Below are 23314 nucleotides of genomic sequence, written 5' to 3' on the forward strand. Positions count from 1 at the left end.
GTAGAGCTGAAAAAGATAATTGCATATCAGTGCCAGTTTCATCTTGAAGTATTTAGAAATCAATTTTGGTTTCTCATAATTACAGTGTTTGAAGAATCAGGCATCTAAATGGAGGGCAGCATTTTGGAAGACATGTACTTGTTTTTCTAAAGTAGACCGTTTCTGTGGTGACATTTTCCATTCATTTTATAAATAGATGTAAATTTGTAGGAAAACTTTTTTTAAACATGTTCAGATGAGTTTCAGGAACATGCACTGCCAACAGAATCTTGCACATCTCCATGTGTGGAAGAAAGCAGTAAAGAAACTCAATCCCAAAGATACAGAAACACTGTGGGTGGACGGTTCTCATGTTTGGAGAGGTTTTATTCAGGGCTTTTTTTTCAGCCGGAAATTGTCGGAATTCAATTCCAGCACCTGTTAGGTGGGTGCCATTGCCATTCTAAGAGAACAAGGGAGGCATTCGTGGTGAGTTCCAACACCTCTTTTTCTAGAAAAATAGCATTGGAATAATTCATTCATTTATTCATTACATTTACAGTAGAACCTCTACTTACAACTGCCTCCACTTGCTGATGTTCCAAGTTGCAACCATGGCAAACCCGGACGTAAGCGGTGGGTTTGCCACCGTTCGCGCCTGCGCAGAAGTGGCAATCGGTGTTCGCACATGCGCAGACGCAGGCAATCGCAACCTGTGCCTGTGCACAATGGCACCTATCCCAGCGACCCGTTTCGCCATAAGGACAGGCCCCCGGAACGGATTGTCGTCATGAGTAGAGGTTCCACTATATATACAACCTTGATCTTCAAAGGATCTCAAGGTGGTACCCATCTTTCTCCTCCCCACTTCATCCTCATAACAACCCTGTGAGGTGGGTTAGGCTAAGAGAAAATAGTAAATGCTCCCTGGAAAATAGTAAATGCTCTGCAATAATAAACTGAAGGTAGGAATTTGGGGAAGACGTGCAAGAAAATCGTCCAAAACAGTAGGCACAATCCAGAGAGCTTTGTTGGACCCAAGGGAGCTTAATGTTTTTTCTTCTCAAATACCAACCCCCATATAGATTTCTATAGCATTTTGTGCTGTGCAATTGGCTGTTAACAGGGAAAAATCCAACAGACCCCTTGCATAGAGATAATTAGTTGTTTGGATTTTGGTGTATGTGGGTATTTGCAATGTGTTCATGCATATATTGGGCTAGATCCAGAGTTGCTCCTGATGGTGTTCAGATTGTACTGCAGGAAAGGGGCAGCCCAGAAGTTTTCACCAGTTTCTCCTTTGCCCTGCAGGGCTGCTCTGTGGGATTGAAGGACTCTCATGCAGCATGGGGCGTGGTGCTGGGGGCTGCGGAGGGGGGGGGAGAGGAATTGACTAAAATTGCCAACCCACTCCCCCCAGTGGGAAGCCTTCACTGGATCCTACTTCACTCTGTGAATGGAAAGAACCCTTTGTTTGTGAAGGGCAAGAATAGTTCCAGTCCATTCACTGTAACAAAATGCTCAGTTGATAAATATAAATACACTGAACAAATAAAGTAACATGCCTTTCAGGGCTATGGCTTCCCTCCCACACATTATGTCCGGATCTTGAATCCTATTTTCCATTGAAACGTATTTCCTTCTGGTCTCCTGAATTTTGCACTGTGCACCTATCTGAGGAGTTCCTGACCTTGTTGAATATAATGTGATTATGGAAAATAAATGACTGTGAAATATGATATGTGCATGGAAAATGTTTTTTGCATGGTGCCTTAAATGCCAATAATTTGTTTCATTTTTAGGGTGTGGGTTTTGTTTGCAATTTGGTACATTCTTGAATTTTTCATTTTGAATGTTTGAAAATTAGTTTACTAATGAAAAGCAGCATACCCAAAAGATACACTGATAATAGAATCGTAGAATTGTAGAGTTGGAAGGGCCCCCAATAATCATCTAGTGAACCCTCTGCAATGCAGGAATCTCAACTAAAGCATCCATGACAGATAGCCATGCAACCTCTGCTTAAAAACTTCTAATAAAGGAGAGTCCACTACCTTCTGAGAGAATCCCTTCCACTGTCAAACAGATCTTCCTGATGTTTATTCAAAATCTCTTTTGTCTTCTGGGTTTCTAGGGGTTTTCCTGTTGTTATTCTGTCTCTAGAACAGGCATCCCCAAACTTCGGCCCTCCAGATGTTTTGGACTACAATTCCCATCTGCCCCGACCACTGGTCCTCTTAGCTAGGGATCATGGGAGTTGTAGGCCAAAACATCTGGAGGGCCGCAGTTTGGGGATGCCTGCTCTAGAAGCTACAATAAACCTACCATTAAAATTGTGGACTGGTCATTTCTTCATCAGATGGCAAACGGGCAAATTTAGCCCGGGATCAAATACTTTCCCCCCTCACTGTAAGCCATCTACATTCTTGGGAAAAGCCATAATTGAAAAAGTGGTTTAAAGTCCTGTTTGAAAGCATGTACTACACAAACAAAGTGTAAAACATTTAGAAGCCACCACAGAAGTCCAGCTGCAAGCAACACACTTCAAATCATAAAAATAAATGAAAGATTGGAACCAAAATAGAATGTACTGTGGAGTAACAGATGCTGTGGGCATTCTGGAGGCTCCAACTTCCTTATTTGAAAGCATAGCTACCCACTGTTTGGTGTTTTACAAAGCAAATTGTGTACTTGTGGAAGTTCTTCCACATGAACGCTTTACGTTCATTTTTGTTGAGTTTGATCTTATTGTACTTTTCAAATTTATTGAAGGACAATCCGAACATGATGTAACATATTCATTCTTAGGGTCTCCCATGGCTTTTGCATTGCTGTTTAGCAGCTCTGTGTGCTCTTCCCAATTCTCCCCAAAGCTAATGGCATATTTGGAGGGGCATTTGCATTGGAGAAAGGTTAAATGCTCTCTGATAGAGCTGCATACCCTTAATCTTCAAAGCAGCTCCATGGGGCTATTGATTAGCACAGTGGTTTTCAAAGGGTGTGTTGTGCCACACTGGTGTGGCAGCAAGGGATGGCAAGTGTGGCAGTAGGATTCAAGAGCAATCAAAGAAACATTTAAGCATTTCAGTGTAATATAGTATCAAAATAAAAGTATCTGCAGAATATGGATAGATAGCTTTTCAAAATGAGAGCAAGAGCAAGGCTTCTTTGTGTTGATGAGATTTGAGTTGTTTGTCTCTAGTTAGACTTAATATAAATGATAACCCAGCAAAAGCAAGTTCACAAATCTTATTGAGTTTGTGTGTGTGTGTGTGTGTGTGTATGTGTGTATGTGTATGTATGTGTGTGTATATATATGATAAAGTAGTTATGTTCTATGTTATAAATCAAGTAGCGCTAGGAATTGTTTCTTTTTGTTTTCCAATGTGTTTCTTGTTGATTAAAAGTTGGTATGGCACAAGCAAATTTTTATTCTGAAAGTGTGACCCAGAAGAAAAAAGATTGAGAACCACTGGATTGGCAACAGAAAATTGGTATGGCTCCCAGATCGCATTAAATGCTTTTAAAGCTTTGCTCATGCCATGGAATCATTCGTCAGTACATAGTGTTGACTGTAGAAAACAAACAAAAAATGATTTGCATCTATTGTTGTATTGACCCAACACCCAAAGCTAGCCTGTGAATAGCTTAAACACAGATCTCCTTTAGGTCATGCATGAATCTAGACCTAGCCCTTGGTGGTCACAGGATTGTTCAGTCTTATGCTTGGGATTGGCACCACTGCTTGATTCCTGTAACACTGGTTCTGGCACTTGTTTGGGAATATGTTCCAGTCCATTTTGCATATGTTACTATGTGGTAAGGGCTTTGTTCAGCTAGTAATGAGCTCTGGAATTTCAGATGAATATCTTGATATTATGGAAACAACCACATCTTGGCAAAACAGTATGCCTTTGACTGATTCAAATAAAAAGTACAAAATACTGCATTAAGCTCTAGTTTGAAATATGAAGTGCTTCAGCTAAACACTTAAAATGCAAAATATATGTAACATATGTAATATGACCATAGGAAGCGGCCTCATGCCAAGTCAGATTATTTAGTCCTCTAACTCAGCACTGTCTGCACTGACTGGCAGCAACTCTCCAGGGTTTGCAGGCAAGAATCTTTCCCAAGCTTTCTTGGAGAAGTCAGGGATTGGAAATGGAACCTACTGTATGCAAAGCATTCTACCCTGTTATGACCCTTCCCGAATGCATTTCTGAAATAAAATACTGTCGTAATCCTGGAATGGTATGTTTAATTGAATCTTCAGATTGTATTGAAATTCATAGTTTAACAAGCACTTAAAAACAGGGTTTCAGAAAATTGTGGTTGGCCTTGGTAGCCTATCCCCTTTCCTTCCTTCCTTCCTTCCTTTCTTCCTTCCTTTCTTTCTTTCTTTCTTTCTTTCTTTCTTTCTTTCTTTCTTTCTTTCTTTCTTTCTTTCTTTCTTTCTTTTTTGAATAGCCAGTGCTGTTTCAGGGCTTTATCTTGGTCAATGAACAACTGAAATTCTTGGGTGATCTCCAGTAGAGTCCATCTGCGAGCAGAATGGACTTCTTGCTTGTGCAGTCCGACTGCTTCTTCCTTTCTTTCCCCTACATGCCCCAAAATTTCTTCCAGACAGCTCTTCAATCCTCTGGAACACATTTTGGAAGCGTTTAGGGAGCTGGAGGTGGGGGGGGGGGAGAGGAGAGAAGACTATTTTCTGAGTGGATTTCATCTCCATCCCCAATTTTTTAAGCTGTCATTAATTTTGTAACTTGGCAGTTTTGCCTTTTTCATTTTTTGCAATAAATCTAATAAAAGCTCAAAAGTATACAACATCTTACATTTTTTGGTATAAAACCTCCAAATGTGGAAAAGTTATGGAGTTGGCCCTTAACTTGCCTCTTTGTAAACGCTTGCTTACAAAAATTAGATTGTAAAAGTGGAGGGGAAACTCCTAAGCTTGCAGAGCTTCTATTATTCAATGTTCTCCAGTTCCTTTCTTTAAAAGATTACCTCTCCTACTACATGCTCTGCTCACTTGCCTGCTGCAGCACTGGAATTTACTAAAATATCAGAGAAATATCTGCCTTATGCAGGACGGGTGGACAGGAAAGCAGTTGCTCTCTCATGCTGCAATAAACATGTTGCAGGAAGACTGCCATTTACAATACTATGTATCATTTTTTTAAAAAAAAAGTGAATGAGAGGGAGATCTGTGCTCTAGTGGTTGAGAGCACTGGCAGGTTGCAGAGGCATTTTAAAAAATGTGGTGTTGTAGCAAAATAAAAATAAAAAATCCTTCCAGTAGCACCTTAGAGACCAACTAAGTTTGTCATAGGTATGAGCTTTCGTGTGCATGCACACTTCTGCATGCACACGGAAGCCCTATGACAAACTTAGTTGGTCTCTAAGGTGCTACTGGAAGGATTTTTATTTTTATTTTGACTGCGTCAGACCAACACGGCTACCTACCTGTGTTGTAGCAAGTATTTCTTTCTATTTTCCTCTCTTCTTGCTGAGAATAAAGAAGTTTGGTATTCTCTCTTCTCGGTAACTCAACCAGACTTCATCATGCCATATAGTTGCTCATTTAAAATTGCACTAGACTTCACTACTCTCCCCTTTGAAATGTCAAGAGATACATTGGGTTTGTTTGGCGATCATCTGTTTGCCTTCTTGAGTACAGAAAATGAGAAGCTGTCTTGAGGTCTCCCTCTTACTGCTATTAAGCTGGTAAATATTTGTGTATCCGTTGCCTAAAAGTAAAAGAAATGAAGCAGATGCAGTGTTAATATACTTGAAAGATTTCAAATACAGGTGACTCCCCACTTATGTGTGGGTTACGTTCTGGGCCCATGTGCACATGTTGTTGTTGTTTAGTCGTTTAGTTGTGTCCGACTTTGTGACCCCATTGACCAGAGCATGCCAGGCACTCCTGTTTTCCACTGTGTCCCCTAGTTTGGTCAAACTCGTGTTGGTAGCTTTGAGAACATTTCCACATACAGTAAGTGAAATGCACGTGAGTGGGGAGACTTATGAGAGCGGGGAAATAGGGTGATTTCTTCTTTTACAACAAAAAAGTTCAGAGCTATTTGGAACTCTTAATAACAAAAACCAACCCATACTGTACCTTTGCCTACAGATTGCCAGAAAGGGCAGAGAACAATATGTCTGAAGCCTGTGGCAGTACAGCTTCCTGCCAGACAGCTGTTGAGAGGGGCAGACGACAGCAGGGCAGCAGTGAGAGCTCCCTCACGCCATTTTAGATCCCATAGGTCCTTCCTTCCTTAAAAAAAAAGCCTTTAAAACATATTTGGGCTCTGGGGAGGATCTCCTTGCAAGCTATGAGGACTTTCCAGCTCTCTCCTATCATTTCCAGCTTTTGTTGTTGTTTAGTCGTTTAGTCGTGTCCGACTCTTCGTGACCCTATGGACCAGAGCACGCCAGGCACTCCTGTCTTCCACTGCCTCCAGCTTTGAATTGATATAAATTGTTAGATTGATTTCCCACTGCTGCACGTTTATGTGGTCACACACGTGTCGATCGCGTGTAAGTCGAAGGATGTCCGTACATGAATTTTCGATACTGTGCAGCTCTAGAAACAATATTTCAGTGGCTTATGCAGATATCAACCTTTTCCCACTTGGTGGTCCAAATGTAGTATGTCCTCCTGTCCACCTAGAATGGGGAGACTTGTGAGTGGTAGAGGAAATCATTTTGTTTCTATCGGGGATTGCAATTTACAGCTTTTTAAAAAGGACTTAAAAGGTGCTGCTGTTCTTTAGTGGTACATTCAGCTACAAATGAATCCTTGTGTATAAACAAAAATTTATAAAGCTTCTTTTAAAAGTCTTGCAATAGACCAGGCCTATGAGGAGGCAGTTGCCGCACTACTAGTTCCATCAAGGGCATTCTTCAATAGGAGCAGTGAGGTGACCACATTCCAAACAGCATTCACAATTGTAATTGTTCACTCACTGAGGATCCTATTTTTCCTGGGGATGTAATTGTTCCTATGCTGAATTTTTCATGGCATTGGGCCTACTGTTTCAACTTGCTATCTCTAGAAAAGCACTTCAGTTTTTGCACTATGTTATCTTGGAAAGAACTCTTTGTGAGTTGCAATAAGTTTCTAAAAAAAATATGTCTAATGATTGCAAGTGACAAGAGGATGGCTTTCTCACAAAAACTTGATTTTCAGAGAACAGAGTGTTGAGCTGTTGAGAACATAAGGTTTAGATTTATTTGCCTTCGAATAAAAGTTTCAAAGAAAACTTGACAAGTATCCACTGTTTCCAATGTTTATATCTGGCAACATTTTCATGCCAGAATGGACATTTCAATTTATAATTTTGTTATCCCACATCAGTGGTTATATCTTGGGTTTCAGGTCCCAAAGCTTAACCTTAAAAATACCTGTTTAAGTAGGAACTCAAGCTAGGCATGGAGCCCTTTCATATGAAAATTGTTTCATTCCTTCATTTAACACTGCAAGGTGGCTCAACACAGAACCTATGCTGAGTACAAATTCTTGTTTTTTCCCAAGGGTTGACTCTTATTAAATGTATATAAACTTCGGTCAAAGCAGAAATGAGATTGAATGAAGACATCAACCTGTTAATGAAATGGATGTGTGCTCATTCATTAGTTTTTGTCGTGTTAGCAATTTGTTGTGATGGTTCATAAAATGGCAAGTACTTATCAGTACTGTAGAATGTTAAATAACTGTCAAATATACTAATAGAAAACTTGACTCTCCAAATGTCACTGCCCAAGGGGGAGGTATTAGCAAGGAATTAGCATGCTCAGAGTACCAACCCCCCAACCCCTTTATGAGGGGGCGGGCGGGCACACTTTTAGTGGCAAGAGACGAAGCCGTAAGTGCCCCATTCAGCATGCTCATTGACAATGCTGACTGGGAGGAACAGGGGGGGGGAAGGAAAGCTAGGGTTGGGGAGAAAAGTAGCCTATAACTGCCTGGAACACAGGAGCACTCTCTGCTGCAACATTTTGTTGCAGACCCCACTTGTCTTACCTGTTCAAACACATCAAAGGAGCCTGAGTTCATCTCTAAATCAGAGGAAAGAATTCTGCTTTCGGTGCATAAGGGGAAAAGTAGCCTAACTGATGCAAAATATGCCTGGCTCTTGAACAGTCCTTTCTATTCATTTTTTCCTTATCAGCGAGGTGAGGTGGTAAAAAATCTCCCTGCTGTTATTTTCATGGAAGATTTTCCATGTCTCAAAATACATTTAAAAAAAAAGCAATGAGCAACATAATGAATGGATGCAGCACCAGGTGGAGAATTTCAAAGTAGTAATTACCCTTTTTTCACGTTAGTAGAGCAAATTGTCCCCTGTAATAGCTAAAATGAGAGCTGGTTCATTCACATCCTGGTGTGCAGATTATGTACACAGGTGCAGGACAAACTCTTAGACTGCAGTCTTTTGCCCACTTACCTGGGAGTAAACTGTATTGACTTCATTTGGACTTAAACCTGTGCAGGATTTCATCTTCTCTGCTTGTAGAGTGTGTGGTGTGATTGAGTGCATACCTGCACACATACTTAACCAATGTGATCTGACTTCTTAGTTGACCTTTTATGGGACTCTGCTTCATGAAGTTATTACAAGACCTCTAGATGCCCCAAACTAGGTATTTAAGAGCATATGGGAAGCAAAGGCAGGAAAAATCAGGCTTTGTAGTTTGGCTGAACTGTGTCGTTCTATTTATGTCGGTTCCAGCTGCATAATTCTTTGGAATATAGTGACGTCAGGAAATTATGACTTTAAAGTAATGACTGGCATTTAATTCTTTAGAATTAACAATTATGTACTTAAAATGTCATGTTTTATATTGAAATAAAAATACATAACATCAGATGTTTGTTCCATACAGTTTTACACTAGAACTTCTACAGGAAATAGTTTTCTGTTCCCCCCAAATAGAACTTTAGCCAACATTATATCTTCAAAAAAGTCAGTGGGATATTATAAAATAACATTTTAGAGCTAGTGTATCCCTCAAGACTAGAATTCCTGCACACTTTTAGTGCCTTAACATCTTACACTGAAAGGAAATTAATTCTTGAAAGAATGCTGTGCACAATCCATTTGAGATAGTTTTGTTAAAGAAATACAAGCAGTCAAGAAAGCTGCAGCCAATGTTGAATTATTACAATAACATTTTAAAGGAAGTTTTCATTATGGGAATTCAAAGTAATGTTTCCAGAACTGGGTTGCAGATTTGATTGGAATGCATCATCATTTGGTAGGCTAAGAGTCTTGCGTTAAATTAAAGGACACTAGATGATCAAAATGTATGAAGGTAGCATGCAGACATCTTTCATTCAAAGCTTTAGCTGGCATTAAAGTCAATGGTGGGAAAGCTTTAGCTCCTGAACTTCTGTGTATCATAGTACGGTTTAAAAGCACAGCAGGCAACCTATGAGTAAATTCCATAAAGATCATTGTTGCAAGTGAAAACTCAATAGACTGGATGTAAATCAAATTACAGTTGTTGCATTTAGATCCCATTGAAATCTGCAAACTTGGTTACCTCACTACACTGCTGAAATAACTGCACAGGCTGCCAGCTAGCTACTAAGCCAGGCATGTCCAAAGTCCATTTCGGGGGCCTAATCCGGCCCGCCAGTCCGTTGGCAGTTAATTTCCTGGGGTAAAATCCTAAAAAACCCTCAACCACTTCAATCCTAAAAAAAGCTCAACAACTTTGGTTGGCCCTTTGGTCGGCCCTCATGGCCCTTCATTTCATTAAATCTGGCCCTCTTTGAAGAAAGTTTGGACACCACTGTAAGCTAAGCTCAACTTTTGTTTTGAGGTACAAAGCCCATTGATGGTAACTGAAAGGACTAAGAGGACTGGCTAGGCTCCATCTTTGTTTCCTGGGCAGCATAAGACTGTACTAGCAAGGTTCTGGTTTCAACCCTGCAAAGTATTCTACATCCCGCTCCTAGTTCACTGTTTGGTGTATGTCAGAAGAAGTGAAACAACTATATCCTATATTAGGCATATAACTAGACGCATCACTGGTTGGAGACAAAGCACGGCCTTTATTTCTTTTACTGACATTTTCTCCCTTCTCTACACGCATGCTCTCTGTTAAAAATAAGTTGTTTCGGAGTTTCAGCATCTATGCTTTTATCTCCTGAGGCAGTCTTTCAACTCCTCTGAGTCCAGGCAGCCTGGGAAATGGTCCTCAAGTTATTCCTCCCCTCTGTTTGTTGTTCAGAATGAAAAATGTCAGTAACATGAACCAAAATAACAAAACGACAAGAAGGTATGCTCAGTCATTGCCAGGGTTTACTGAACAAAAATCCCTTCCTGCCCTCCCCCACCATCAACCATTCTGTAAAAACCGAACAACTTTTCTCTGTCTTCAAAATGTGTTTACTAAGGGTCCTTTCATACATTTACCTTTTAATGAGGAAATAAGTGTAACCAAGCCGCCCTCTGTACCTGTTGGCTTCTGGAAGCAAAGTTTATTTTCCTTTCCAGCTAATACCAGAAGTGCCCCTGAGCACTTCTTTCCCCAACCTTGCCTGATGCTCCTAGAATGAGAGGGTTTCTTAGACTTTCTCCCTCTCACACTCATCCCATATTGGAACTGTTCCCTTCCAATTTCCTGTGGTGGCAACAACAGCTTTTGAGATTAGGCCGACGGGTATGTTTTACCTGTACACAGTTATCTGTGACTGACATCTGTCTGGCATTTCAAGGAATTGTCAAGGAAATAAGATACTACACACTCAGGCAAATGTTTTCCATCACCAGTGTTTTCCACTTACCATTAGGAGGTTTTCTTTTCTGATGTCTAATCTCACTTTACCTTTTCATAGTTTTAAAACAATTTCTTCTTGGTCCATTTTCTGTACTGTTGAATAACTGTTTTGCCCATTTTTTAAAGGAAATATTTAGAGATGCTAAAGACACACTCTTTCTCTTAGAAGTAATTGGAGTTCACCAGGGGATGGAGCAGCCAAAAATACTCCATTCCCTATAATCTGAAGTGGTAGAATCCTGTTTAATGCTGTTTAATGTGCCATTTGGCTCTCATATGAACATTTAAGTATATTAAGCTCTCTACTGAGGGGAGCAGCTTTTACAAAATTTTGTGATCTTCCTGTACAAGTGGCTGTAGCTATATGATGACTTCTTTCCATTATGCCAAGTTCTTGTAAATGTAAATAGGAGGTAAGGTAAAGGTAAAGGGACCCCTGACCATTAGGTCCAGTCGTGACCGACTCTGGGGTTGCGCGCTCATCTCGCATTATTGGCCGAGGGAGCCGGCGTATAGCTTCCAGGTCATGTGGCCAGCATGACAAAGCCGCTTCTGGCAAACCAGAGCAGCACATGGAAACGCTGTTTACCTTCCCGCTGTAGCGGTTCCTATTTATCTACTTGCATTTTGACGTGCTTTCGAACTGCTAGGTTGGCAGGAGCTGTAATAGTCCTCAAAAATCCCTAGTTAAGTTTGATGAGCTAGCTTTCCCAGCTCTTGCAGGTGCCTTTGAGCTGAGGTCATTGTTTTTCCTAGGCATTGGACATTCCAAATTCTCCAAAATTAAATAAATGCACTTTTTCCTGAAAGTGGAACAAGTGATGTCACAAATGCAATGCTCGTGAAATAGAAGATGTTAGTGACCTGCTGGTTCAACATTTTATTGAGGAAAATGCCAAATCTCTAATTGAGGATTGAGCTAAAAAGATGGTTCAATTAAAAATATGGTTATTTTAAACACCAGTTAAGGACAAAACCTTATCCACACCCCATTTAAGAAGACTGTATACTTATATACACTTCATTGCTTATTTTTTTCTTCACTCCAAAGTTGCTGGTTTTTAATGGTGGTTTTTAATTGATTCTTAACCCACTCTTTATGGAATGTTTTAAAAATACAAGATACTTTTCACAATGAATTGGCACTTCAGTTTATCCCTGTTGTTTTTCTCTCCAAGATCATTACAGACAGAGCTGACAGGGAGATATGAAGTGATTTGATTTTTAATGCCGCAGAAATAGACATTGATATTGTTTTCAATTTAAGCTGTGAAGAGATCAAAACCATACCCATATAGTTTAAAAATAACATCCTACTAACCAGGGTTGCCAGGATGCAACCTGTGGAGCAAACATTTAAGTACATTTAATATGCATTTATAAAACAGGAGATGAGCTAAGTACTGGAATTGATGGGAACCACTGAAGGAAACCTGGGGCGCAGGTGGCGCTGTGGATTAAACCACTGAGCCAAGGGCTTGCCAATCAGAAGGTTGGCGGTTCAAATCCCTGTGACGGGGTGAGCTCCCGTTGCTCGGTCCCAGCTCCTGCCAACCTAGCAGTTCGAAAGCACATCAAAGTGCAAGTAGATAAATAGGTACTGCTACAGCGGGAAGGTAAACGGCATTTCTGTGTGCTGCTCTGGTTCGCCAGAAGCGGCTTTGTCATGCTGGCTACATGACCCGGAAGCTGTATGCCGGCTCCCTCGGCCAATAACGCGAGATGAGCACCGCAACCCCAGAGTCGGTCACGACTGGACCTAATGGTCAGGGGTCCCTTTAGCTTTACCTTTACTGAAGGAAACAGACATTAAAAGAAGAAGAAGACAGAATCAGTAACTATGGCTGAGGGTTTTGTTTTTTTAACACCCCCCTCCCCAAATCTTATTTTTTTAAAAGTAAACTTCTCAAATTGTTGCATTTGGAAACAAAATTGCTAGAAAGCATAAAAAGGTTTCTTGTGTCTGTTTAAAAAGGAGCTGCGTTCTTTTCATAGCAAATATGATTGCTGCATGTAAACTAGTGTTACACTAGTGTTTCCCAAGCAAAGCATGTAAGGCACCTGAGGCCCATGTGCAAATTCTGGAACCCTGATAATGCCAGCATCTGTGTGCTTTCTGTGATTCATAAATTTTGCTGTGGAAAAGGCCAAGGTAACACTGGTGTCTTATGTGCCAAACACGTTTGGTGCTTAAAGTTTGGAGCTCCTATCATGCGTGGAAGCATGAAATGTTTAAAAAGGCCCTCTCAAAATAGAGGACGCAATCCATTTCTTCTTTGTAAAATTATCAGTGGAAATTTTACAAATAAACCTTGCATTCCATTACAGATGTTTGTGGTTGTGACTATCCCAACATAATTAAAAACAAAAACAAAACAAAACTGAATCCCTTGGGAGGTAGTATAGTTGCTCTTTTTTGACCAAAGAGCTATTGCATTTATTGCTGTTGAAATGAGCACCATGAGATGGTAGAAATGTAAAGAATAAGTTGAACAGGTTTGTGTCTAGAAAGCTGTGAAGCAGTTACATGGAATTGTTCACACACACACACACACACACACACGAGTAATTAACAAACAGGAACAGTTTTGATGGGAAAGCTACAAGCTGTGGTTGATTAGTTATTCCTCTCTGGACAATTCTTGCTCCTGCTGCTCAAGTCCAGATTGTGTTAGATTTCATGAATAGAAATACAGCTGAGAATAAAAATGAGGCTTCTTTCCATCACTCTATTTATGGAGCAGCTGCTTCACTGTTTGACACCCCTTTTACAGCCATTTCCAAATAACTTACCTGGTGTTCTCAATATGGCTTTTTGGTTTAACACTGAGTTCACTAAGGTCAAATGAGAAGAGGGAGGGAATATTGAGCCATTCATTGTCTTTCTGTGATTTCCTTCCCTTTCAATGTGGGCATTTTGACACTGGAAAAATCAGGTTCCCTACAAAAAAACTTATGACCTTCTTGATCTGTCCTTGGTATTTGAGAATATAATTAATATTTTCTTATATTTTGGGGGGGAAACTCTCTGAAGTAGTTAACAATGTTTTTAATAGAAACACAAATGAAAGGACATAATCCTAAAACAACAACAACCCACTAAAACATCTGTCAAATCTGTCCAACATAATATATAAAACAAGGCAAGAACCAGCTTAACAGCATAAAAATCAATGTTAAGCTACTGCCTGGGGGTGTTGGAAGTATGTACCAAGGGTGCTTTAAGGTCATATTTGTTTTTTTTCTTCCAGAAATCAAGATGCTCCTTCCTTCTTACATGTGTCTTAATAAAACACTTCCTGATTTCCTCAAACTGTTGTTTGCCATGACATCCAAACTGGCAAAACTGTGTGTGACTATCCCTCCAAACCAAGATTACAAATCAGACTCACATTCTAAATCTAGCAGTACGTGCATCACTTCTGTACGAATGATATAAATCAGGGGTCAGCAACCTTTTTCAGCCGTGGGCTGGTCCACCATCCCTCAGACCTTGTGAGCCGAACTATATTTTGAAGGGGGGGGGGAAACGAACAAATTCCTATGCCCCACAAATAACCCGGAGATGCATTTTAAATAAAAGGACACATTCTACCCATGTAGAAACATGTGATTCCCAGACCGTCCGCAGGCCGGATTGAGAAGGCGATTGGGCCGCATCTGGCCCCCAGGCCTTAGGTTGCCTACCCCGATATAAATCCAGTGACCCATTCCCTTTTTGTCACCACAATTTAATATTTGAAGAACTTGAATGGAAGGGGGAGAGAATTCTGCCCAAATCCTGCTGGGATTGTGATGGGAAGTGATGAAGGCAAAAAAAAGGAATAACGGTCTATGCCCGAATAGATACCGGTACTGTATAAGTTGAGACCAACAGATCAGCAAACTGGTAGTGAAATGACTGTACGTGGATGAAGATAAGTAAAACAAAGAATTAGTGTAACACGATTGTCAGAAAATATAAACTATATTCCATGTCACTAGCATAATTTTTACCCCAAATGTTCAATTCAGGATGTGTCTCACATCTTTCATTGTCTTGCATAATAAGGCAATTAACTATATGAAAACAGTATTTGTCCTAAGTTTCAGAACTGATTTGTCATGTTCACAAAGTTCATAAACCTCAGAAAAGATCATGGGATTAAGTGAACATAAATTTATGCCAAAATAAATCTTGTTACTCTTTTAAGATATCACAAGACTCCTTTGTTCGTTCGTTTAGATGCCGGTTTAGTTCTTGATATCCAGAGAAGCCCAGAAGGGTAAAAAAAACTTCAGCATCTGCTGAGGGGAGTGGATTGAGAGATAACATAGCAAAGTATAAAGAAAGCTGCCTAATGATTATTTCAGTTTTTTAGATACTTAGTGGAGAAAGGTGTGTACAGTATTTGTATTCCTTTGATGATGGTGAGGCCTGAGGTTTTTTGGGGGGGGAGGGTGGAGGTGGGGATTGCAGCTGATTTGAAATTAGGCTTCTAAATTGGATCGATGGTTCTGAAGATTTTTCAGAAGCTGAAAATGGCACTTGAAGGTAGAGGTCAGATTTTGGCTTCTGTGCAGCTGCTTGGACATTTCTTAATTTTAGAAACAGTTAAGACACTTATTTTTAACCAGAAGATAGAAATAAATTTCATATTGTTTCATGTCTTTCATGTGATGCAATTCTTCATGCTTGCATTCTAGTTTACTGTAGAGGCCAAGATCTTGATTAAAAGGTTTTGATTTAGTCCCACTAAACTTTAGAATATGGGAAGAAATCATTTTTGCCACAAACTCACAATAATACTTCTCCATGAATAGTAGTAGTAAAAATAAATATCTGAATATTCTCAAGCTAAAAGAATGGAAAATAGATCATCACAAAGACTAGCACTAGTGAAAATTAGGAATAAGAAATTAATGTCACAGGAAACATTGAGATTACCGGTATGCATATCTTTTGTATATAGAAACCTACCCAGAGAAGATTTGCAAAAAGTTTGAAGTGAAACTTTAAGCATGTGATAAAAGTTAAGTTGACATTAAGGAATTAAAGGATTAGTTTAAGCAGCTACATGGGCGTACCCAGGATCAAAGCTGGGGGGGGCACACCAGCCACGCCCCCAGCCACCTGATTGGCTAGCTGGCAATGATGTGGCCAGGATCCCCCCAGGAGGCATGGTCAACGTCCACGCCCCCCAGAGAAAAGGGGGCCGTTTGCAAGGCAGCACATGGAGCCACCTGCGCTTGCACTCCTGCGTCGCTCACTCCTTTAATGGCAGCGGTGACTAAAATGAGGCAGCAGCAGCAAAGCTGCCTCCGTTGAAGAAAACCTGGACCTGGACCTGGGCTAACTTCAGCCCACACTCTTTTAAGTCACAGCGAGAACAGCACAGAAAGTCCTGTCCCACAATGCTCCACGGCACTTCATTTGCATGTATGCAGCTGCCCCCCCTGCCCCATGCTGGGTACGCCCATGAGCAGCTAGGAACAATGGTGTACTGGTAAATTTTGATGTGTAGGACTTAGAGAGGAAGCTGCTTTATACTGAGTCAAACCATTAGTCCATCTAGCTCAGTATTATCTACACTGATTGGCAGCGGCTTCCATTCCTTAACAGCACAGCCTGGAGATAGATGCCAAGGATTGCACCTGGGTTCCTCTGCATTTAAGAGACATGCATGGTCTACAACTGCTGTTCTACACGTCCCCAAAGGCTCTTTCTAAATATGACAGTCCCATAGCCCATATTCCTAGAGGGAACTGATATACCCTCCACAAGACTTTGAATCAGCTGGCACTCATAGAATACCAAGCTGCAAAAGGTGGGTTTTGTTAGTATGTTGGAATTTGTCTGGGAAGATAAGAACTCAGATCAATGATCAGCCAAGTGACATGACTGCAATCCTGTGCACAGGTATCTGAAAAGCATGTTGAGTTTTAACAAAAGAGCTTGAGTCAGCGGCAATGCAGCCTTTAGCTTTTAATTGGAAATGCAAAGAAAGACAGCTTGCCTTTTCAACTGCTAGAATAAAGTATCCAGCCCCTGCTTGATTATTTTCCTCAGGCTCTGACTTGTTCTGTGCTTATCTGGCACAAATAACAGCAAAACTAAAAGCCTCATTATCACATTGTTCACTTCCCAGAACCAGGGGGGCCTGTTAATTACCCAGGCATTCTAACGGAGTTATTTTTCCCATGTTAGTTTGACTGTAAACACAGGATGCATGAAAGAGCCAATCAGAGAAAGGAACATTGTGATGTATGGAATCATGACATCCATACTGCACACAACATGTTCCCACTAGGTAGATCTGGAGAATGGAAATGAGAATTTCTGTCATCTAATCAGAAATTCTTATAAAATCATTGCAAAATGGTAATTGACACTCTGGAAACTTAAGAAATGGTTAGACTCCTCTGTCTAATTGCTTGTGATGTGAAACCATGACAGTTAATTTGATGCACGTATTGTGAAATGTCTTTTGCATTATTTTTAAAAAGAAAAATACAAGAAATAACAGGTTATACTGATGAATGCAGTAGCATTTGTTTTAGGACACTGGAAGGTTTTTGCACAAACAGGAGCCACGATTGCTATTTCACTTGTTTAAAATCTACCAAAAAATTTCTTTCTCAGTTTTAGAAGACAATGGAGATACTGTTTATTGAATTATAATAAACAAAAATTAAAATGATTTGTTTTGAAGAGATGGGAAAGTACAAACCTGAAATTTGGAGTTGCTGAATGACTAGGGCTGCAGTCCAAACCCCACTAATATGGGAGTAAGTCTTATTTAATTCAGGAGGACTAAGTGGACATGGTTAGGATTGCACTGTCTGGCTGCATTCTTATACTCACCTACCGTGTTTCCCCTTTTTTAAGACACCGTCTTATAACTTTTTTCCCTCAAAAAAACACACAGTGGCTTATTTTCAGGGGGTGTCTTTTTTTTTAAAAAAAAGTGCTGGTACAACTGGGACCCACTGGCTCAGGATGCTCGGTGCTCTCTTCTGCACATTGCTGGGCGCGTTGTTGGCGCTGCCAGTTCCGAGCGCCTGCAGGGTGGGGTGGGGGTGGCAGTGCTTTAAACCCCCAACCCTGTAGAAAGCAATGGAAGTTATGGACTGTAACAATCCTTAAGAGGCGCAGGTCTTAAAAAACCCCTGGTATCACCCTTGAAGCACAGCCTTCCAAAGTCAGGGGGGAATAGGTCTGTTTAGACAAAGGAAAGGATCGGGGGTGATTCTGTGCCCTGGGACCCACAGAACTACTTTAAAAATCCCAACCTGGGGGGGGGTCAAATAGTGAAGCCCCATAGCCCTGTAGCAACAGAAGGCACATTCTGAAGCACCCGAGCTGTTCGGTTCCATAAAAAATCCAGGAATTGTAAAATTAACAACAATAATGGGGGGGCACTCTATCCAAAGAGTTAAGAAGGAATGGGAAAGTGTTGAGTTATATATGGAAAAATATGGAAAGGAAAGTTAGTTAAAGATAAAAAATAAATAATTATCGCAAGGGGAAAAATAACATCATAAAGGGTAATAATATTAAATATAAAATAGACAACACAACAGAAAAAGCAAGTATATGACTAAATGAGATCGCACAGGAGTGAGGGAAGTGGGGAGAGAGGGAGGGGGGTAAGGAATGGAAGGAGGCAATGGTTGGAGGAGGGTATAGGGGGATGAATTAAAGGAAAATTAAGACTGAGAAGCGCATGGTTTTTGTTTTTTAAAGATGCAAAGGCTTGCAATCAGCCAAAGTATAGAGCCCAACTTCTAGGAGACTGCGATCTACTTGCGGATTTATAAACTGGAGGTGATCTACCCCCGTTATATTGGTGTTCAGGTCAGAGTTGTTTTTAGAGAGAGGAAATATCCCATTTTTGAGGTTAAAGTAAAAGTTCCTGACCTTTTTTTTATAATGAGGAAATGCTGCTAAAACTCCGTTCTTCATTCCACGAAGGGGAGAGGGGGCGGGGCCGGGTGCTCAAAGACAAAAGAAATGGAAAAGGAGATAGCGATCAAATCCAGCCTCGCATTCATGCAGCCGTCGGGAGAGGCAGGGGCTGCAGCCGAGTGCTGCTTCACAAACAAACGGGGGAAAGTGCTTAGAACCCAGAGAATCCAGCTGAAAAACACGAAGCAGCAACAGCAATTGCACACACACCATCCCAAGCCAGCACAGTAACCAAGTCCCAAAAGCAAGAAAGGACTCAGCAAACACTGCTGCGGCCGGCGTTGCTGCTGCTGACTCGGGGAGCTCAGTGATCTCTTCCGCACAGCGCCTATCACTATGGCTTATTTTCGGGGTACGGTTTATATTTCTCAAATGCTTAGAAATGCTGCTATGGCTTATTTTATGACTACGCCTTAAAAAGGGGGAAACACGGTAGGAGCACACCTCATTGAAATCAAGTAGGCATGTTTAACATTGTACTGTACTGTTAATAGCCTGCTTTGGAAGCTCAGTTCCCAGCTTCCCAATTCATAGTTTAGCAGCCAGGTTAGCAAAGTGTTGTTAAATCAAGGCATCCCATTTCAAATGTAATGACAAACTGCAGTTTCATTAAACCAAGATGCAAGTACTGAGGAAGGAGGTAAAGGACTACAGTACATGCTATTGCAACTTAGGAACTGATACTGACTAGATCTAACAATTTGTTGAAGTTATTTTTGGAAGGTCAATAAATAGTGTAGAATGATTTGGGAATATTTGTACATTAGGGTTTCTATATAGATTAGTATGCTTTTGATGTTCTTAGGAGTTTTGGTTTGAAATATTTTTGTTTCTTTTATGGGATTTTGTTATGTGTGTTTTGTATGTTTATTATAATAATAAACACTGGAATAAAAACGCAACTGTTTTGGAAAGTTACTTTCTATTCTTAGCCAAGAATGTTTAAAATTAACTGAAAAATAAAACAAAATATTTTAGGATTTACTGTCCCCTGTTACCTGGAAACAGAAAATGTTTTTCTCTTGCTATGGCAGCAAGAAAATGTGAATGTACGATAAACCAATAACTTGGAGTTCTGCCACAAAATAGATGAGAAATCTGTTTAGTGCTGCAGTAGAGTTGTATCTCAGAATTTCCAGCCTCTACTTTGACCTAATTCTTCCCCACACTTGATCTTTTTGTAGAAGTGGAAAATTACTTGGAATAAAGCTTTTATATGGTATTTTAGAAGGTTTGCGAACATGTTCCTCTTATAGGAAAAGATGGCTGTTGAGTGCAGGAAAAAAATGTTTCCCTAAGCTGATTAACAAAATAGACCATATTGGGATGGAGTTGCTTTTGTTTTGTTTGGACAAAGTAGTAGCAATGGATTGAATTCAGATTTTGAATGACTACTTCTATTGTGTCATTTAGGAGTGGACATATATTTTTTAATTCCTAAGTAGCCTTAGATTTTGAGAAGCAAGGAGTGGATCATGGAGAACTTTGGGCAACCAAGTATCTGGGTTGAAGCTTTTTATTTAATTCACAGACAGAGACAAAATGACAAAGAGGATGGTAATTTAGTATTTTTCGGTGACAGGAAGGTTTTAAGAATTTATGCTGAAAGCTCACTGAGAGTTTGCACTGTTCCCCAAGTTTACTGAATACATTTTAAGTTGACATGAACCTAAGAAGACTGAGATAATGAAGAGCAGCTACTTTCAACCCAACTGTTGGTGCTTAAAGTTCCTTGTTGTTGTTGTTGGCATCTGTCCCGAGAGACAATGCAGTGCGCCTCCAGGGGTGATTATTCTTACTTGGAGAAGGTGAAATGAGACAGAGTGACTTACTCAGGATCTCACCCTGGCTGTATTCAGAGGCCATGCTTTTACTTCTGAACCTTTGTCAGCTCGCAAACCATCATTTAGGAGGGGCTTGCTTGAAAATTACAGTTTGTGCCAGCTGCTTGCTGTCATACTGTATATTTACTCACCCCACCGCACTATACAGCTCACCCAAAATGGAGATAAATAGAGAAAGAAAGGAGAATGAAGTCCACACAACTACCTTTCTTCTTTTCATTGGAGCATTACAATGGACAAGTACCAATATAGTATGGGATGACTACCAAATTGCAAACCATAAGGTGCTGGTGCGCCACAGAGGTGGGAGTTGCTGCACTTCAAAATATTAAGCATAGTGCTGAGCAGATGGATAATGAAAGTGGCAAGCAACTCTGAACCATGGATTGCCTATTATGCATTTGGAAGCATAAGCCATGATGTCGGTTCTTAACTGATCTTTTGATAAACGGTAGTATATAAATTGAAATGATGATGATGGAAGTGCAAGCCCCCTTGCATCCAGGAGGAGGACTCCTGCCAAGTTTAGTTTCAGCTTCAGATAATCTTGGCTTTGTATTACTGTACTTGTGAACCAGTACTGGTAATTCTGGCTTAAAGCAAACAGTGGTTAGTTTCTAAAACAAGCGAACCTCAAACCATGGGTTAGCTGGAATGTTTTAACTGCTGATTGTGCTTGCACATACAATCACACCTCGGTTTTAGTATGCTTCGGTTTGAGTACTTTCAGTTTAAGTACTTCGCAGACCCATCTGGAACGGATTAATCCACTTCCCATTATTTTCAATGGGAAAGTTCGCTTCAGGTTAAGTACGCTTCAGGTTAAGTACAGACTTCTGGAACCAATTGTGTACTTAAACTGAGGTACCACTGTAATGCTAAGCCATCATGCTTGGCAGAGGAGGACAAGGAAAGTAACATGTGAGCCTGATGCTTTGTTGAGACTTGTCTCCATAATGCTGAACCATGATTTAGTGTTACTGTGTGCATGGACAATAAACTTGTGCATTTCTACCTCCAGTGCAGCTGAGAAGAGGATATCAGAAACTTTTGCTTCCATCTTCCATTTTCAACTATCCATGTCTTCTTGTTATGGCTGAATCTGGAGAAACTGTAGTTAGAGTTAAAGGTAAAGGGACCCCTGACCATTAGGTCCAGTCGTGACCGACTATGGGGTTGCAGCGCTCATCTCGTATTATTGGCCGAGGGAGCCGGCCTCCAGCTTCCAGGTCATGTGGCCAGCATGACAAAGCCACTTCTGGCGAACCAGAGCAGCACACGGAAATGCCGTTTACCTTCCCACTGTAAAAAGGTAAAGGGACCCCTGACCATTAGGTCCAGTCATGACCGACTCTGGGGTTGCACGCTCATCTCGCATTATTGGCCGAGGGAGCCGGCGTATAGCTTCCAGGTCATGTGGCCAGCATGACAAAGCTGCTTCTGGCAAACCAGAGTAGCACATGGAAACGCCATTTACCTTCCCGCTGTAGCGGTTCCTATTTATCTACTTGCATTTTGACGTGCTTTCGAACTGCTAGGTTGGCAGGAGCTGGGACCAAGCAACGGGAGCTCACCCCGTCACAGGGATTCGAACCGCCGACCTTCTGATCAGCAAGCCCTAGGCTCAGTGGTTTAACCACAGCGCCACCTGGGTCCCACAGCGCCACCTGGGTCCCATTCAAAGCGCCAAACTTTGAAATAAGCAAAGTTCAAACCATGATTAAGGACCCTGATCTGTTTAATAAACCATAGTTAGCACTGTGCACAAAAAGCTAAACCACAGTTCAGCATTATGTGTGAACCAAGATGAAGTGGCAGAGGTGGAACTTCATGCTAGTCCTCCCAAATGCAAATTAGGTGGATTGGATAATATTTCCTGTATTGCTTACTAAAAATATTCTCTGGCATTCTGAATGAAAAGCTTGATAGACATAAAGACCCTCTCCTTTATAAGTAGTATGTTTGTGTTTTTTTCTTGCTCTGTTATTTACCCAAACCAAAAGTCACAATTTTAGAAATTTTGTGCTTGTTTGACACAATGTATTTGTTAGATAATTCAGTCACCACTCCTTTGTACTCGTATCTTGATTTGCTGGAGAGAGCCAGGTTTTGCATGTTCATGCTTTCCTGGAACTTGAAAATATATGGGCTCCAATGGCTTTGTGTAATGGGTTGCTTTTCCACTGCTATTCCTCCCCACCTCCACCAAACTGAAAGCACTAGTTTCCTGTCTTGTGTGATTTCTTGCATGTAATTTTAAAGCTGCCTTTTAGAGAGCTCTTCAGAGTTGTGAACAAGAAAAGCCTGTGCTAAGCTCATCTTCTAAACAACCAATTTAATCCTAAATAATGGAAAACTGGCTATTTGCAGATTCTAATTTAGAAAATTAGTGTTTCCATATTTGCTTAATGATAACAAGGTGTCTGCTATGATGGAAAGTTTCCTAGACAATAATTAGTTACTCTTTGGTCCACATTTGCCCAGCAACATTTCTTATTGTATCTAGCACAGTCAATAACAGATCTACATTATGGCTCCAACTGACAGTAGAGCTACTTTGATATTCTTTTCATAATTTATTTTATCTTAATCATATTTATAATTTTATTCTGATTATATCTTAATAGAGATTAGTGATGTATTGTATTCATCCCAGAGTCTGTTGCAATGGTGACTTGGGAATTGATGTAGCATTTTTTCTTATAGAGGGGTCAGTTCTGCAGTAACATGTTCTGCAGTAGAAGGTGAG

At 40.6% G+C, this 23314-nt stretch overlaps 1 protein-coding gene across 1 annotated transcript in view; it reads left to right on the forward strand.

The window, feature by feature from the left end:
* The window catches only part of LCLAT1 (lysocardiolipin acyltransferase 1), an 86613-nt gene that overhangs the window by 5681 nt on the left and 57618 nt on the right, over window positions 1–23314 (forward strand). The gene's annotated exons all lie outside the window — the stretch shown is intronic.

The sequence above is a fragment of the Zootoca vivipara genome, chromosome 3 (assembly GCF_963506605.1).
Source record: "Zootoca vivipara chromosome 3, rZooViv1.1, whole genome shotgun sequence".
Taxonomy (NCBI): Eukaryota; Metazoa; Chordata; class Lepidosauria; order Squamata; family Lacertidae; genus Zootoca; species Zootoca vivipara.